This window comes from Mobula birostris, chromosome 8 (assembly GCF_030028105.1).
Source record: "Mobula birostris isolate sMobBir1 chromosome 8, sMobBir1.hap1, whole genome shotgun sequence".
Taxonomy (NCBI): Eukaryota; Metazoa; Chordata; class Chondrichthyes; order Myliobatiformes; family Myliobatidae; genus Mobula; species Mobula birostris.
The window spans coordinates 56,717,665-56,737,181 of record NC_092377.1 but is presented as its reverse complement, the minus strand read 5'-3'; the positions used below and the strand labels follow the sequence as shown (position 1 = coordinate 56,737,181).

The window sequence follows — 19,517 nt, the reverse complement described above, 5'->3', positions numbered from 1 at the left end:
GCCAACACACTTTTTGTCCCTCTTCCCTCCGGGAGAAGGCTCAGGAGCTTGAAGACTCGTATGGCCAGATTTGGGAACAGTTTCTTTCCAACTGTGATAAGGCTGCCGAACGGATCCTGACCCGGATCTGGGCCGTACCCTCCAAATATCTGGACCTGCCTCTCGGTTTTTTTGCACTAACTTACTTTCCCTTTTCTATTTTCTATTTATGATTTATAATTTAAGTTTTTAGTATTTATTACCGATTTGTACTCCAGGGAGTGGGAAGCGCAGAATCAAATATCGCTCTGATGATTATACATTTTAGTATCAATTGTTTGGCGACAATAAAGTATAAAGTATATTAAACCGGTCCGTAGTGCAAAAAAGGTTGGGGACCCCTGCATTAATCTATCACAAAACTGATCTCCTATACACCTCTCAAATATGGAAGATAATATCAAGAATTTCACACTCTTTAATTGAAGTGTTGATCTACTGTATAATAAAATCTTACTTCTATTGGTCACTTCTGGATGATAAAATATTGTTCTAAAATCATTGGCACATCCTCTTTCATTATTCTTAACTTCCAATTTTCCCAATGTTTTGCAACATTTGTGTATTTTTCCTTGGACTGATGACTTCAGGTTAATTGAAAAATTGTTACAAATGAAAGTAAATTGCTGGAAGGTAAATATTTTTCTGTTATAATTTTATCTTTTATATAAACTTCAATGATTATTTATAGTTACCAACCACATTCCAAGCAATGCAAGAGCCAGTTGGACTGCCGTCCATTCATCTCCGCGCAGAAACTCTGCACACATGTACACATTTCTTCAAACATTTTCTGGTAAAAGGATCTATTTATAACTAGTTCATTACTGCTAAACAATCATTGGATTTACCTATCTGCAGGAGGTTTGGGAAATAGGAGAGTTAGGACAGTGAGTGGGGGAGAAGTATGGCTATCAAATAGGGAAGAAAAGACAGCAAGGGCATAGGTAGATGACATGACAAAAAAGGTAATGGGATCAGAAGGTGATAAGGAATTAGAAATTGCTGTTAAGATAGTGGGAAAATCAGCGACATCAGAGGACAGGGAAGCTAATCCAAAGATGACACAAACGACAACGAGCGTGGAAGAATGCAATATACTAAGAGCTTGTTGGAATGGGTTGGATATTAAACTTCAATGACGCAATTGAAATTGGGAGGGCAATGATTAAAACAGTACAAGAATAATATTAGCATGGATAGCTGAGAAATAATAGAATTGGCATCAGTGAGAGACCGAAGAGCTGGAATAAGGTGGAAGGACAGGTACAAGTGGCCAGGACAAACATGTCACCTTGCTCCTTACTTACACAATTCCACGGAACCATCTGTGATATTCTAGCATATGAAAATATCCCATGAACAGCACTATGTATACACTTCCTGAAAACAGTCATATTTATTTACTTATTTACAGAAACAGTGCAAAACAAGCCCTTCCAGCCACAGACAACTGTGTTATCATATTAATTTTAATTTATCTGTATGCAAATTGTATTACTATATCCCAAGTTAGCAGTGATTTTTCCATTGCTCGTTCCTCCTCTGCACATTTTCAGCTCAGAATTTAGACCACCTGGGTGAGTGCCTCAATCAGCCCCATTGCTAAATGTGGCAACAGGACTTCCACACTTTCTACTTCCTTCACCTTGCTGGTTCACACATCAAGTTTCTGGTCTTTCTTCCCAATAATCACCTTCCAATGTTTGTGAATCACAGCTCTTCAGGCAATCTCTGTACATACAAGGTGATGTACCGCACTGACATTCACAAAGAGCTTTACAAAGGAAATACATTCCTTTCCCAGTTGGCTGGGGGTGGGGGAGAGGAGTGGAGATGGGGGCAAGTCAGGAGCAGTAAATCCAGCAGGAACAATGTTGAGATTAGGTTTAGAGGGAGAGAGTTTGGGAAGAAGTTTACTTGTGTGGAAAGGGGGTTGACCATAATAATGCAAACCCTATTTAACTACTTCACTCCCTCCAATTCAATATCTACAACTGTCACTACAGAATGAAGACTGCAGTGTATGGTAACTTTTCCCCCACTTTCTAAGTGCCTACCCTCCATTTAAAAGGAATAAAATATAAATAAATCAGAAATTAAATGAGTAATCATCAATATATGCATCACTTCAGTGCAAATATCAAAGAACTGGATTATGCTGCCTTCAATATGTCTCAAGAATTGCTTACCCCCAAGACTTGCTTACCCCCATTTTGTCCCCTGCTAGACCAGCCCTGCCAGTGGTACCTGTCAAAGTTTAAACAGGGCAATGTTACTGTAACTGGCTAATTCTGCTGCAGATGATTGAGAAATTAACTCACCACTGCCATTTCCTGCCAAGAACTAAACAGAAGTTGAATTTCACACATATAGTTCTGTACATTTAATGAATCAAAAAAAACTCGAGTTCACCGCATACCAGAACATAGATTAGAAAAGGATTTCTCTCAAAGAGACTGTGGAAAATATTGCATCTGAACATACTGGAAAATATCTTAAGCTTCCAATAGTTCCTAGTGTAAGTACTTCAACTAAGAGATTCCTGTGTGCACATGCAAATTCTGAATTTATAGCTATTCTTCACTAGTGACATCCAACTGCATTCCAACACCTGACACTCAATGCAAGAGCCATACGTGCAAGGTACACCCTATCCTCGTTATATGCGGGGGATATGTTCCTCGCAGTCGGCGCATAATGTGAAATCGCACAATATGAATAATTATTTAAATAGCGAAAATAAGGATTCATTCCAGAGGGCTTCCTAAATATGTTCTATCTGTAATTTATTCACATTTTCATACCAATACGACACAAAAGCAGTACCACAAGACAACATTTGTATTATATTTCATCAACTTAAGGTAATATTCAATGTAATAAATCACAGAATGTTAACATACTAGGACGTACAATACTCACCCACAGTGGCAGGTGTGTTCGCTCTGGGAGATGAGTGGTTGTTGTGGTGTCGGGCAGCTTTACATGGATAAGGTAGATCGTTGTGGTCATCAGGATAATATCAAGCACAGCAAGGTGTGAAGGAAGACCCACAGAACTCTTAGAACTGCCAGCAGCAGCAGATGACACCGATTTGAAGAAAGTGGTGAGGGTTGTTTGCTTAGCAGCATTTTGTTTATCAACATAAATTTGCTTGTAGGGAAGAAGGGTTAACGGCAGGGAACGACTGGAATGCTGACTCCATTCTAAACTTGGGTCCACGTCCATCGCCATTTGTGCCAAGTGTTCCGACTTCCACCATTCCCTCACTGTTGGTAAACTCCCAGGATTTTCAAAATCGTCTGTTGCTTGCAGCATCTGAGCGATAGCTCGTCGTAAAAAAATACATACACCTTGAATGTGGATCACACCTTGGTCAAGCAGTTGAATCAGTGATGTTGTGTTAGGTGGCAGAAAACGCACTGTTATGTTAGGATGAATGCTGTCCAAATGTTTAGGATGGGCTGGCGCATTGTCAAGCAACAAAAGAACCTTAAAGGCAAGATTCTGTTCCCAGTAGTAGCATCCCAGAGCTGTGTTACCTTCAGCTGATGCCGTGCTGTTTATAACTTCCAACTTTTTTTCAAGTGTTAAAGCGGTTCTCTGTTGCTCAGCTGATGGCCCAGGACATGACATCGGACGCTTAGGAGGCATAGTTAAATATTTCAAGCACAAAATCACTGCACCGTAGGTAAAACCAACAAACATTTAAGAGCGCAAGATCACGCATCCACACCTTGCCAAAACCAATTTGAGACTGGCGGGAGTGAGATTGTGAGGCGCGCGCACCTGACTTGTATTGGCGGGAAAGCAGAGCTCCTCGCATAACTGTGAGTTTTGGACGCATATAACGAGACGTTGGTAGAAATAGTTTCCTCGCATAACTGTGAATCCGCATTGTCTGAAGACGCATATAACGAGGATAGGGTGTAATTTCATATTTCTAAATTAATTGATTGCTTTAAATGTTAATATGTTAAAGTGTTTTAAAATCATTTCAATTACTTTTTATAATTTTTTAAGTGTCAAAAACATTTAGAAACTTTCAAAGTACTTGAAAGATCCAGTGTCTTCATTACCTGGTCTGCTTCGGGCAGACAGCAATGACAACTCCAGAAAAGGAGCGTTCATATTTACCAAGCAGCTTAGTGTCAGTCATAAAAGACTTGTTGCTGCAGCAAGTTCTGAACCAATACTGGTTTCAATGTCATTGTGCCCAGAAATATCAGCCACAGACTTTTGTACTAGTACTTACTTGACGGTTCATTGTACAAGAACAAACGCAATCTGGAAATCTGGATTACATAAAACATTACTCTCAGTATTTCCAACACTGTTGTCTATTAGATGCTAGAAAAAACAAATCGTATTACATTGTTGGTTTTAAAGTAGTTTTTTGGCACTCAAAATTATCAGCTTTACACCACTAGACACTAGAATACTACAGCACAGTACAGGCCCTTTGGCCCTCGATGTCGTGCCCACCCATATATTCCTTAAAAAAAAAGTACTAAACCCACATCACCCATAACCCTCTATTTTTCTTTCATCTATGTGTCTGTCCAAGAGGCTCTTAAATACCCCTAATGTTTTAGCCTCCACCACCATCCCTGGCAAGTCATTCCAGGCACCCACAACCCTCTGTGCAAAAAAAACTTACCCCTGATGTCTCCCCTAAACTTCCCTCCCTTAACTTTGTACATATGCCCACTGGTGTTTGCTATTCATGCTCTGGGAAACAGGTACTGGCTATCCACCCTATCTATGCCTCTCATAACCTTGTAGATCTCTATCAAGTCCCCTCTCACCCTTCTACGCTCCAAAGAGAAAAGTCCCAGCTCTGCTAACCTTGCCTCATAAGACTTGTTTTCCAATCCAGGCAACATCTTGGTAAATCTCCTCTGCACCCTCTCCATAGCTTCCACATCCTTCCTAATAATGAGGTGACCAGGAACTGAACAGAATACTCTAAGTGTGGTCTCACCAGAGATTTGTAGAGTTGCTACATGACCTGTCTACTCTTGAACTCAATCCCTCTATTAATGAAGCCTAGCATCCCATAGGCCTTCTTAACCACCCTATCAACCTGTGCAGCGACCTTGAGGGATGTATGGATTTGAACCCCAAGGTCCCTCTCTTCATCCACACTCTTAAGTAACCAATCACTTACCCTGTACTCAGTCTTCTGGTTTGTCCTTCCAAAATGCATCACCTCACACTTATCCAGATTGAACTCCACCTGCCACTTTGCTGCCCAACTCTGCATCTCCATTCTATATCCTCTTGTAACCACACATCATCATTCAAATCACTGTATTCTGACAAGGGGAGGGCGATGGAGTCTTTTCTTTTTTAACCTTCAAAGAGTCATCTGATTAGCTTCAAGGCCAAGGAATGGACCTACATACTGTGGCACCTATGATTTAACAATTCAGAAACTGAATCACCTTGCTGCTTACAATTCATCATTCTCAATGATTTATATAACAGTTATACCTCCAGGCATGTCGAATCTTTTTGAGACGGGGTAGCCAAATTGGTGATAATCTTCTAAAACATTCACAGCAATTCTGAACTGAAGTGATCAATGATTAATTATTAACAATAATTATGGACTTTTATTTCAGGAAGAAGGATGGATCCTGTAACTTATTTACATGTATTCATTATTTAACTATTAGAACATAAAACAGTTTAGCACAGTACAGGCTCTTCAGCTGACATTGTTGTACCAACCCTTTCATCTACTCCAAGATCAACCTAACCAGTCCCTACTACATAGCCCATTTTCTTTCAATTCTTTTCTTTTAATAATAAAAATAAACAGAGACAAATTGAAATAAAGGGAGTATATTATAAAATTTATTCAAAATGATTAACATTCATCTTTTAAATAGTGAATTGAAAAATAACAATTTTTAAACAGCAATGGTATTGTAACCGTTTACTATTCAAATACTCATGTACACAAGACCTATGAAGATTTCAAAACTAACCATCTAACATCACTCATTCTTGCAATCGTCTAGCTGGGACTAAGCCAGTTAGAGATGTTTTCTGTGCAAACATATTACTGCACTCAGGTTGTAAGAAATTATTTGCTGTTTCAGTTAGCAGTAAAGATAACCATTATGCAAGTTTTTATTATAGGTTGGGTTTAAAGAATCAAAGGGCGGCACTGCATGCCACGTGCCAAAAATAATTTTGCATATGCACACCACCCATCCTACAAAAAGTTAATCTTAAAGGATAACATGGGCAGACACTGTACAGAATTACAGGCTGTCTTTGGGTAACAAACACTTGATCTATGGACATCCCTACATATGAAAGATTTCTGATAATATTATTAAATTCAAAATTCTGATGAATAAACAACTGCTCATTCCTATGAAATACACAACTACTTCATCTTTCTCTACCTTTAATATTTGGGGGGTCTTTCTTATCAGTTTGTGTTTTGATGCCATTTGCTAAAAAATATTGTGGTAGCCACACATTTGTATCTTTTGATTTGTGAATATCTGTAAAAATGGAACCCATTCAGTATCCAAAGATGGCCTGCCCCAACACAACCTCCAGCTATCAATATTATTTAACTATGCAACAGCAAATAAGAATCATGAAACTCCATCAGTACCCTTTATAAAACCAAACCTTTCCCTTAAATTACTGAAAGTATTACTGCAATCTCTATAACAATTTATAATTTATCTAGATTAATGGTATAATTGAATTATCAGTTTGTTAAATTTTAATTGCATCCTGTAAAAAAATAAGGGGAAAGAAGAAAAATAAACAGCACATGTAATATATTCAGTCTCCTAAACAAAACTAGGCCAGAATCAAATATTCCAAATTTCTAATATTATTGCGTCAGAGTACTCTAACTGCATGCTGGCTGAAAAGATCTGAACAAAATTCAATCTTTAAAATTCAAGAGCCACCCAGGTTCCAAAGCAAGAGCTTGTTCATTTGTCTGTGTTGAGTGAAAGGGTACGGTCCTTATGGAAAAATGCAATCAGAGTATTTACATGTCTGAAATCTGAATATTTTTTATTTGATTTAATGATGGCCAACTTTAATGTTGAAATACACAAGATTGAGGGATTGAGATCAAATGTTTTCCACTGTCAAAATTTAACACATCAAGTGTTGTAGATATCCAAAACAGCAGCTGACCTGTTGGCTGCCAATGACATACAGCATTCCAAAGGAAGAGATGAAAGGATAACAGTTATCAAACTACCTTGGGGTGGGGTAAGTAATCTGAATTTCTGAAAATCATCATAGAAGGCTACTACTTCTCTCACAAAAATGCCTAAAATTAAGAGGTCAGTTGAAAAGTAACCACTTGAATATTGGCCTGTAACTTACTGGAAAATGGCAGCAATTCTGTGCAAATTCAGGATCATGTTGGCATGCATTAAAAAAAAACTGAATTCCTATCTTTGCTGACTAGGACTTGTCAGCGTGTTTTGCTCCTGGACTCCATTATTGAAAGCTGGTGTTCGTATACACACTTTCTGGAATCCAATATTTTTGCCAGGGAGCCTGCTACAAATTCTACACTGGGTTAGACCTGTGCGGAATATACAAACCAGTTATTTGAATGAAAAATGTAATAGCTGCAAGATATGAAGAATAAGTTAGTTTTTGCTTAATTGTCTTACCTATAAAATTTCCAGCATATTTAATTATTGTCTTAATGTTTCATGTTTTAAACAATATTTTTTCTTCTTGATTTTTAATATTAATGCTTCTGAATGGCAGATACATTTATTTACATTGAAGATCGAATATTTGGTAGATTCGATAAACAGAACATCTAAGGGTTTAGTTTGACATCTGTCTTAAGTTTTCTCAGCTGTTTTGAATATTGGACTTTAGTCTACCTGATACACATGCAAGGGTATTAAGGCATGCAGGGCCTCAGCATTTTGCATCAAGGCTTGCCTATCAGCAAGTTCAGCCTCCTGAGTATAAATCAAGACACTGCATGACTCATACATATCACTGCAGTAGCACAGTGACTGATGGCAAAACCTGAGACAATGTGTTTCGAATTATTAACCTGCATATGTAGCAAGGTCAAATTGGATTATTTTTATTAGTTATTCTGCTGCTATTAATCTTCCAAATAAACAAAGTGAAAAAATGCTCAACCTAGCAGGCTACGGTTTTGGTTAAATTATTTCTAAATCTGTAGACCAACAAAACTCGTACTGTAAAAGGTGAAGATGGAACTGTTAAGTTGTGTCCGGATATAAAAAGTCTGGTGAAATGGGTAGGTAGATACATGACAAAATAAAGTTTAATGCAGAGAAAAGAAAGATAATGCATTTTGGAAGGACGAATGAGAAGAGGCAATATAGAATAACAGATACTGTTCTAAAAGGGGAGCAGGAGTAGAGGGAGCTGGGGTCACATGTGCCCAAACAAAAAGTAGTTGAAAAAAATACAATTCTGGCTTAGGTTATGTTGAATATTTAAATATAAAATACCAGTCAAGCCTCAAATGGAGTATTGTGTTTAAAAGTGTAGGGATGAGGCATTAAAGGGTCCATGGAAAGGTTTCTGGGATACAGTGACTACAGTTACAAAGACAGATTGCAAAAACTAGAATTGTTTTCTACAGAAGGCTGAAGGGAGATTTAACACAAACTGATGAAGCGCCTGAACAAAGTGGATAGCGAAAGGCTTTTTCCTTGGGGGGCGGGGGGGTGAGGTGGAGGCTCAAGGACCACAGGTTATAGGTTAAAAAGACAGAATGACATGTAAAACTTCTTATGCAATGTGTAGATGGAATCTGGAAATGCACTGCCTGCAGTTGTGATAAAGGAAGTTCTGTTATGGCCCGGATAAGTTCATTCTGTAGAAAATTTCACAAGGCCATGTAAAAAGAAGTTTCTCTGTTAGAAAGCTAGTGCAGACCTGATAGACTGACTGGCCACATTCTATGCCATAATCATTCCATGAAAAATCAGTGTTTCAGAATAAGTCTAGTGAATCAGGGTATATTTGATAATAAAAATATAAGTAGCACTTGTCTTATACCTTTTGGCTCATCATGATTGACCAAAGCAGCTAACAGCCAATTACCTACTCTTTGAATAATACGACAATCTTAACACCGAAAACATGCAGGCAACTTGCATGCAACAGTTACTTAGGCATACATAGTAGATGTCCATTAATCTATTCTGGTGACATTTGTTAGAGATACACATTGGTCAAATGCCGCCAGGATAATCAAGGACACGACCCACCTAGCCAACACACTTTTCCTCCCTCTTCCCTTGGGGAGAAGGCTCAGGAGCTTGAAGACTCATACGGCCAGATTTGGGAACAGCTTCTTTCCAACTGTGATAAGACTGCTAAACGGATCCTGACCCGGATCTGGGCCATACCTTCCAAGTATCCCGACCTGCCTCTCATTTTTTTTTTGCAGTACCTTACTTTCCCTTTTCTATTTTCTATTTATGATTTATAATTTAAATTTTTAGTATTTACTACCGATTTGTAATCCAGGGAGCGCGAAGCACAGAATCAAATATCACTGTGATGACTGTACACTCTAGTATCAATTGTTTGGTGACAATAAAGTAAAATGTCCTGCTCTTCTTCCAGTACTGTCATTGTTTCATCTGAACCTGCTGTTTAATCATATTATCTTACAATGATTTATGGTAACTACACTTAATTGCTTGTATAACTTTAACACTCATTCTGTAACAGCCAATAACAATGTACTCTTCATGTGAAAAGCAACTTCATTACATTTGCCTAATGAGTTAAAAGAAAGACTTAAAGATCTATTGACTTCTTGGTACACATATCGTTTACCAAAACCTTGCTTTTTTTACATATTTATTAACAAGGAAAACTGGGATTATTGACAACATACCTTCATGTGAGCACGTGGCCAAGTGGTTAAGGCATTTGACAAGCGACCTGAAGGTCGTGAGTTCGAGCCCCAGCCGAGGCAGTGTGTTGTGTCCTTGAGCAAGGCACTTAACCACACAGTGCTCTGCGACAACACCGGTGCCAAGCTGTATCGGCCCTTGCCCTTCTCTTGGACAATATCGGTGTCATGGAGAGGGGAGACTTACAGCATGGGTAACTGCCGGTCTTCCATACAACCTTGCCCGGCCTGCACCCTGGAGAGTAAAGACTTTCCAGGTGCAGATCCATGGTCTCACAAGTGTAACAGATGCCTTTACCTTCATGTTAAGAAACTCTATCTAGTTTTTGATTAGCAGATGTTACTTTTCACTAGCAAGGAAAGGGTTTTATTTAGAGGCATTGAACTACAGAGATTGTCATAATTTCCTCAGAGCATAATAAGCCATTATCAATATACCGCATATATTATATTATAAGTTTAAAATGACTGACCAAAATAAAATATATATCTCATATTAGATAAGTATACATTTGTCAGAGATATTTCAAAAGATGCAAGATGAACTTGAAGGATATTCACATTCAGAATGAACTATCTCAAGCAAAGAGTTAAGAATAAGCTCACTCCAAAAAATGTAGCAGGTGATATCTTGATACATGTCAGATGGACATCAAGTCAAAAAAGGACAAAGTCTATGATGTTCAACAACAATTCTCCAGGAAGAATGAAGGGGAGAAACTGTGAAGTTCTGAGATACTAATATCCACTACCCAAGTCTACCAACATAGTGCAGGAGAAAATGCTATCAGTAGTTTAGCATGAGATTAACATGGTATGTCTATGCGAAAGACAAAAGAAAATAAAAGACACACATTTCTAAACCACTTCAGTGGAGTTACATCACAATTCCACTTCACAAAACTAAAGTAATTGAATAATATGAAATATTCATGACAAATTAGTAAAATAAATTCTTGTACGAGCGAATAATATATTTTTTAAATATCAAAGTAATTCAGATTATAACTCTGTTTCTAATAGATGTGTGGTTTTTAAAAATGTGCATCAAAAGCAGATGGGTTGGAAAAGGTCCTATTTTCAACATTTGATATCTGCTCCACTTAAGTGGATATTCTTCTAATGCAAATCTGATTTTGTGTTTTTAAGGTAACTAAACAAAAATTATTTTAGATGATCTACCAGCTGCTATAGGAGAAGATGGGGAGGATACTTAACTACGACGTAGCTGGACTGGAGGACTTTAGCTATGGGGAAAGCTTGGATAGGCTGAGTTTACTATTCCTGAAGCAAGAGAAGCTGAAGGGTGAATTGACAGAGGTATATAAAATTATAAGAGGCATTGATAGGATAGATAATGAAAATCTTTTTCCCATAAAGGCGAAAGCGAGAAGTTTTAAAGAGGACTTGAGAGAAGGAATTTTTTTTTTTAACAAACAGTTGTTGATATTTGGAACTCTGCCAGGAAATGTGGTTGAATCAGATACAATCACTGTGTTTAAGAGACATTTAGAAGGGTATTTAAATAGGCAAGGCATAAAAAGATACACACACAGTACAGGCAAACAGAATTGGTGTAAATAGACAAAAAGTTTGGCATGCCCTTGGAAGAACCAAAGAACCTGTTTTTGAGTTGTACAACTCTATTGACAGGAGAAATTCACAGCATGGAAGTGCAAGCCAATTTCAGATTGCAATAGATGGCCTATAAAATGATGTGCAATTGTAATGAAGAGGCATCTTCATGCACCAAAATGTTGTTTTTCAAAATACAGATGGAATATACAATGTATTACACAACTGGTCTAGTCTGCTTGCCATTTTGTTTAAAGGTGACACCAATAAATTTACTGTACACGTTGAAATGAATCAATTACTGCTCTGCAATTATTATTCTGGGAGTTGAAACGTTATTAACCAAGTAGAGAGTTAAAGATGGCTGAATTTAACTCATTAGGGAAATTAGTAGTAAAAGTTATGCAATTCAAGTAATATCTGTGGAGCTAGAAAGAGTTAACCCTTCTGATTGATGATTACCTCAACAATGGAGCCCACAGTACATTTCATTTTCAGGCTGTAGCTGGGAATCACCCACCACTTGAACAATAAAATATCAGATGTGTGACAAGTTCTTCTATTAAATAATGTATGTATATGAATGTCATGTAATGTTTTTAGCTACTTAACAAAATACCTGATCACTCAGCAAATAAGTACAGTTCACCTTGTTCTACAGCACCTTTGTTTTTTAAATGAGCATAGCACCAGCACATCCCCTGTGCATTATCATGTGCAAAATGATGAAGCTGGGCAAGTTCTGGTCAATGTGGAAGCTTTGACGTAACTGGAAAGATAAGGAAAGACAGTCAGGAACCCCGATAATTTTAATGCTGAGGAGACACAAGTCCATAGCTAATACTAACAAGTCAAACCAGTTAAGTAGTGTTGGATGATGCAATTCTATGAAGGCAAGTTGGAAGTCATGTTTTCTCTTGAGTGGTACTACAAGTTGAAGTAAGAACAAGGCAGCTGCAAAATATTTTTGTTTATCAGGAATTGGAGAGACATTAAACCAATGAAATGAATAGGTGCCTATAAAATCATTTATAAAAATGAGGAGAAATGATGTATTGTCAAATTTATACAAACTCTATGACTGAAGTTTTATTATTGATGCAAACCTCTCTGTGTGAAATAGAATTAATAGAGCCAAACACTAAACCTGCTCATTATAAATGAACTTTAGACTTATTGGAGGCCATAAATGACAGGCTTCATTATAAAACAGTGGAATGTAACCTGGCTTCCTTTAGAATTGATTTCAAATCCATCTACAATGCACACTACTGGGTTTGGAGAATCTTTATCCAAATCCCATTGAATGTTAAGTTCATGAAATGACCTCCAAAAAAATTTTAATCAACTTCTAAATGGGCACCTCTTTCATTAAGTCGAAGGAATGGAAAAGAAAATGCCATAATGATACAATCAGTATGCATCACTATCAAATCAACAATGGAAAAGTAGAGACATTCACTTCCAATTATGTTGCAGGAAACTCCAGTACACGGAATGGTAACATGGTGTTCCATTTTCCAACGTTATAACATTGTAATAGATTCTGTAAGTGAGAAATTTATCAAGTAATAAATCATAATGTATTGTAAGGTGGCAAAAATACACAAATGTCAAATTTCTGCAGTTCAACTGGGTTAAGTCAATTTAATATTTTGGGTCCTTGAAATACATTCTAATTTTCAGCTCAAGCCATGCTCTTACAGGGGAATAATACATGACACCATGATGGAAAATTGCTCAGTGTGGAAATGCTTCAGCTGTTCAGAATGTTCACTGAGATATGAAAAGCTTGACCCAATCCCTACTTCCTTGTCAACTTAAAACATGACTCACATGACTAATGAACATTAACACAAGCAATCAATCTATGCCACTTTTTAAATAAACTGTTGTAGTTTTGTCAACTTAAATCTTCTATCTCATCAGGTCCCATATCCGATCATTTCCATTGTTCAAGATATTATCAATAAACAGCTTTGATATACATAATACACAGCTCTGAAGATGACAGAATTCCAACAACTCACAACTTTCTCACCCTCATCCTAAAGGGCTGAACCTTATCAATGATGCCAAGTCCACTCAACGTCTTTCTTATTCTCATCAGATCATTTTCCATGTTTTTAAAGTTATTGGAATCTGTATCAAATCTTCTTGTATCCTCACAGTAACTGCAAAATTTTAGGACATTTATCATCTTGCTTTCCAAACCAAATATATCCACCCTTCTTGGGAATGGAGACCAGAATTACAAGAGTACTCAAACGTTTTTTCTTGAGCCCAAAGAATTGCAGCAAGATTTCCTGCCGATGGGTTTCAACCCAAATCATCAACTATGCTTTTTTCCCCCCAAAGATGCTGCCTGGCCTGCCGAGTTTGCCCAGCACTTTATGTGTATTGCTAAGATCTCCATATACTTGTAACAGAAATGGCCAACATACAATTTATTTTTAAGGTATTGTTACATGCTACCTTGATGTTTTTTGCAAAAGTATATTCAAGGCCAGACTGCACATCAACATCAACTGCACATTTACTGATCTTCTATCATTTAAAAGCATTTTGCTTTCATTATTCTTTCAACCAAAGTGAGTTAATTTTATGTTCCCCAATTTGTCAGTTTCTTCATTTCCCTTGTCTCTAATTCCAATAAGTTCACATTGATTCACACTCTATTTTAATTTTCCATACTTGTTGGAACTATCATACTTTCAATATTTATTGACAATTCAGTCTTACAATCCGTTACCTTTTTTCCATTAACTATACATAACCTTCCTAGTTCTAAAACTCTTGTTACCAACATTAGATAGCCATTAGATCAGAGCTATCCCTCATCTAGTAGCGAGAGATCACAAGACAATGTTTGCCATTGGCAATGTGGAAAGATACAAGTCCAATTCACTATTTTATTGATGAACGGTGGGGGGGGGGGGGCTGCATGGCCTTAGTCATCGCAAGGAGTCAGAGTCGGTGCACTCCACTGAAAGCGGTGTGGCATGGTGTCCCTGCCGCTCTCCAGTGCTCACCTGGCAGAAGACAAGATATATTGTGTTCAGCTGCAGACAGTTGCAACATTCATGGACTCAGGGAAACGGACTATTTTTTTGTGTGCGATTGTATTTTACTGCTATCTTATATGTACTATGTGTGCCTTGTGCCATGTATGACTGTTGGCACTGCGTTCTGCACCTTGGCTCTGGAGTAACCCTGTTTCCTTTGGCTGTGTTCATGGGTAATCATGTATGGTTGAATGGTAAACTTCAACCTGATTTCACATTTAATCTCTTTAGTTGATCACAGAAGAGTCATTTCCCATGGATTTCATTCTCAATATATGTTCATTGAGAATATAATTCCTTTCTAAAATAAAAGTTAGGCATCCTTCACTGTGTCTTTCAATATAATATGTTTACTTCTGTCAACCTTCCTCTCAAACTTCCAAGTTACAAATTAGGAAAAGTTACTCTCTAACTTTTCCTCTCTAAATCAGCATAAATTTCTATCACTTACCACTAATACATTCTCATCCTTTTACCTTCCCACAATAATTCAGCCCTAATACTTCAAACAGAGATCAATCATTCTTCACTTTCTTTAGGCTATCCAAATTTTAAAATATATTACAATAACGTCATCACTAATTTTATTACTAAACAAAACTGAAGTTAGCAGATTCTGACATTGAAACTATGAGTTTACTTGAAATTGATTTTTAATAAACAGCTGACACTTCAGGCTGAGTGAGACCCTTCATCAGGACTGGATAGGAAGGGGGAATCTTCCCAAAACATTGAATATTCATTCCTCTCCATCCTTAAATGCTGCCTGATCTGCTGAGTTCCTCCAGCATCTGTGTGTGTTGTTCTAAATGCACAAAAAAGTGTATTTGATGTTTTAAATCAGAAGGAACAGCTTCAATCTAATCAGATGGTACACCTTAATTTATCCCAAATACCCTCTTAAGCTCCAATGATATTTCCTGCTAGAAATCTCAAAACAGTGGTCAGATACAGTATTTCATAAGTTTGCAAGTGCAGTTATTGAATCACTCCAATATGAACAAAGCAATAAGTAGCAGTGATCATATATGTTGCTTGAGTAAGCAGATTGAGAAAAATCATATCCAGGAGTCTACAGGATAACTGCATAGTAAATCTGATAGTTAAAAAATGCACTAACATACAGATCAATATAATTACAAGATCAATAGAAGGAACAATGGGAAGGTGCAAAGGCTGGGTAGAATCCTAACTAAGAGGTAATAACATATTTAGTATCATGTTAGCATAATGACTGGTAAAGCAAACACATTATATCTAATAACATCAAAGGGCTATACGGGATACACGAGGAGTTCCCTGAAAAAATGCGTATTATATTCCTGTTGATCTCTGACATTTTAATACAGGTTGAGCACGCCTCAACCAAAATTTCAAATTTTTTTTGAGCTCTGACACAATATCACAAATGAAAATTCCACAACATGCTAGGAATGTTCCCAGGTGATGCGCAGATCTCTGTTCTGAGACAGTTCTGAGAAGTGACCTCACATATGTAATGAACAGAAGTTAATGACAAATAGAAAAACACTGCAAAAAGTGAAAAATGAAGATCTAGATCGTGTATTAAAAGAGTGGATTCGTCAGCATCAGAGTGAACATATGCCACTTAATGGTACGCTGATCAGGGAACAAGCAAAGATTTACTACAATGAACTGAAAACGGAACGTAATTGTTAATATTCAGCAAGCTGGGTGTAGAAATTTAAGAAAAGGCACGGCATTAAAATTTTAAAGATTTATGATGATGAAGTGTCTGCTGATCACAAAGCAGCAAAGAAATTTATTTAGTTTGCCCAGATCGCCATTGATGAAACTAACACGCTGAACAGCTGCATCAGTACATATCTGTGATGAACAAGTGTAAGACAAAGACACATAAATTCAGAAATGGGAATGGTAATGATGCCAAACAACCACTGACTGTCCACCTGGGCTGCCCAGGTCGCAATAGCTTACCTTTCTGATGGTTCAATAATATACAGATTATTGTTTCATGCACAAAGTTATTAAATTAATATAAAATGACCTTTGTGTGTATGTATATGCTATATAAATGGATTTCATGTTGAGACTTCAGTCCCATCCCTAAGCTATCTCATTATATAGATGTAAATATTCCAAACTCCAAAACCCTTCCAGCACCAAGCATTTCGGATAAGGGGTGCTCAATCGGTAAAACATTTGGCCCGGAAAATTACTAATAACCGCTGGTGCTTGGATGCAGAATAATATTCAAGACAACCAGTGAATTTTCAGTAACAGTGTTTTTACGGAGTAAGGTAAGTGGTAGAAATATTGTCAATGAACTTGATGTTGTCATATTTAACGAGTCCTGCGACTGAAGCGGCTATTGAACAGGGACACCGAAGCTCCTTTTCAAATTTACAACTAGTGCGAGTTTAATTTCGTCAACAGCAAAACAGATATCTCAGTTTTGAAAACTAGCAACTCCAATATTAATGTGATCACTACTCTGCAACACGCAGTTGATTGGGGGGGGGGGCGGGGAGAGGAGGGCGAGCTGCATGTTTCTTCATTGCAGATACCACCCGATGTCTAATCCGCGATAATTTGTGGATTTCTGGATCTAGAAGGATCACAATCCGCCGATTTCCTGAGGCCAACAATCGCCAAGAACCTTTTCGGTATATTTGCAAGGTCAAAATCCAGTCTGCAAGTTGTGTTATCCCGAAATGTGTTTGGTTAACTGGGCCGTGCAGCTTTCGAAATTACTGAGGAAAGGGTTGGTATGGAAGAACCAGGATGTCTTTATCGCCCCTGTGTGTACGCCATTGGAAATGGAGGATAAGGTACTTTACAATCAACAGGATAATTATTCCGTATTCTGTAAACGGACATGTTAAACTTCTCTTCTATTAAAAATCCACCTATTTTAGTGGCTCACGCTGTGTCTAGCCCCACCCCAGTCAATCTACTTGTACAATGAAGATTAATAATAGAATGCAGCGCAGGTTGGATACGACCAACACCGCATTCGGCTGCAGCAATGCGATCCATAATAAAGCATCGCGTTAACCACCACTCCCCACCTCCTCATTAACAATTCACTATGACAAAATGCGCAAGTATCTACCCTTCTGCACGACTGCTTGCCTTGAATATTGCTGTTAAAAGGTTGAACAGATAATTAAGAGTCAAGGCCAACTTATTTTTTAAAACTCAACAGATATAATATGAAACAGTTTTTCTCCCAAAAAGACTACCAGCCTGTGAAAATGGGGGAAAGATTACGGCAACAGAAATACAGAATTGCTCAGGTTCTCCATCGAAACTGTATTTGTTGACAGATGCAGTCAATGGATAAAAAAAATCAGAGCGCTCAGTTTTTTCATGCATTCAACAGCTCCTGTTCCGCTTGCAGCCGAGATCCGCACGGCCACGCCCATTTGCATCTGTACCGTTAGAATGTATTTCAATGTGGGTAAAATATAAAACATTGCTTCCTACAAGTCTTAAAACCTTATAACGGTTCACATTCAAATCCTAGATCATTCATCCCTCACGCTCTCCCCTCTCTCTCTCAAATTCCAACACCCAGCAAAACTCATCCTCAAACCCAAACTGTGCACGTTGAATTCCATCGGCTCTAGTAACAGTGTCAGGAGCACTGTCAAAACAGCATATTCCCACGGGCTTCTTTCCGTTTCACCTCCAGATTCATTTTTTTAAAAAAATTAATCCACAAATTATATTTTCCTTTGCAACGCACCCAATATTATTTACGTATTTACATAAGATCCAGCTTATTCATCCTCTCTGCCAGTAAACATACGTACCTTTGCCCAGAGGAGAAGCGAGTAATGTGAAGCTGCAGGAGCGAGAGCCAGTGGTGGAAGAACCCGCACTGTGGAGCAAAAGCTGAGGCACTGATTGACTGGGCGCTGACACAGGCTGGTGGAGAGGGGAGGAGAGTGGAGGGCCGGGCCGAGCAGAGCTGAGCTGGGCTGGGCTGGGAGAGGCGGGGGCGGGGACAGCACCAGCGTCACCTCACTCCATCCAACAAAATAATCCACTCCACCAGCCCGCGTCCCACACTTAAGCCAGAGCTGGGCATGGAGAGTCAGTCCATGGGTGAGGGCTTACAGACACCCTGTAACCGGCGGCCTGCCGCACCGCGCCGCGAATCACCCAGGGCTGGCTGCAAAGGAAGGGAGCTCGGAGAGACGGCGGAGGGATAAAGCGTGCTGCTTACGGCGGAGGAGTAACGCGAGGGCTTACGGTTCAACTGGAGGCGCCCGCAGCCCCGGGGGGGCTCTGACCTATCATCCGCAGGGACTGGATAGTCAGCGACCGAGCGGCAAGGAAAGCCGCATCCAACGGGAAGGGAAGGGAAGGGGAAAGGGAAAGGGAAGCAACAGTGCGCAGAGTGGAAGAATTTCTGCAGGTTCTTTTCAGTCTTTCCTGAAATTGACCAAGCCCCTTCCCCGAGGTTGTCTCCCGCGGGGACTCACCAGGGTTGTGTGAAACTTTATCTAACGACGTGAAAAATCACAACAATAGTCAATCGCTCTCTGTAGATCACGTTCTCTTCAGAATTTTTGAGGTGTTTTCAAATATATCGTTCAGTGAATTGACTGGCTCAGAGACTAAGCATCAGTTGTATTTTTAGGTCTTTTCTCCATTTTACGGTACAAACTGATGCAAATTAGGGTATTTGTTGGTATTATTTAGGTTTATGTTAACAAAACAGAAGAAGCAATCCGTGATGATACCATTTGAGGTTTGGGTGATGCAGAAATAGGAACAGATTTTATCTTATCAAGATTAAGTGGAGTTGGAAACTATCCACCTAACCTATTTAAAGTTTTCCAAGACAATGTATGGAGAAACAAAACATGAAAGTTGAAAGTATCTATGACTTTGATGTAACAATTGGCAATAATGAA

At 38.4% G+C, this 19,517-nt stretch overlaps 1 protein-coding gene across 1 annotated transcript in view; it reads right to left on the bottom strand.

Moving 5' to 3' along the window:
- Positions 1-18,916, bottom strand: part of sptbn1 (spectrin, beta, non-erythrocytic 1) — a 299,332-nt gene extending 280,416 nt beyond the window's left edge. The window contains exon 1 of the mRNA XM_072265205.1: positions 18,408-18,916. The gene's annotated coding sequence lies outside the window, so the exon portion shown is untranslated. The remainder of the gene's footprint in view (positions 1-18,407) is intronic.
- Positions 18,917-19,517: the final 601 nt, after the last annotated feature.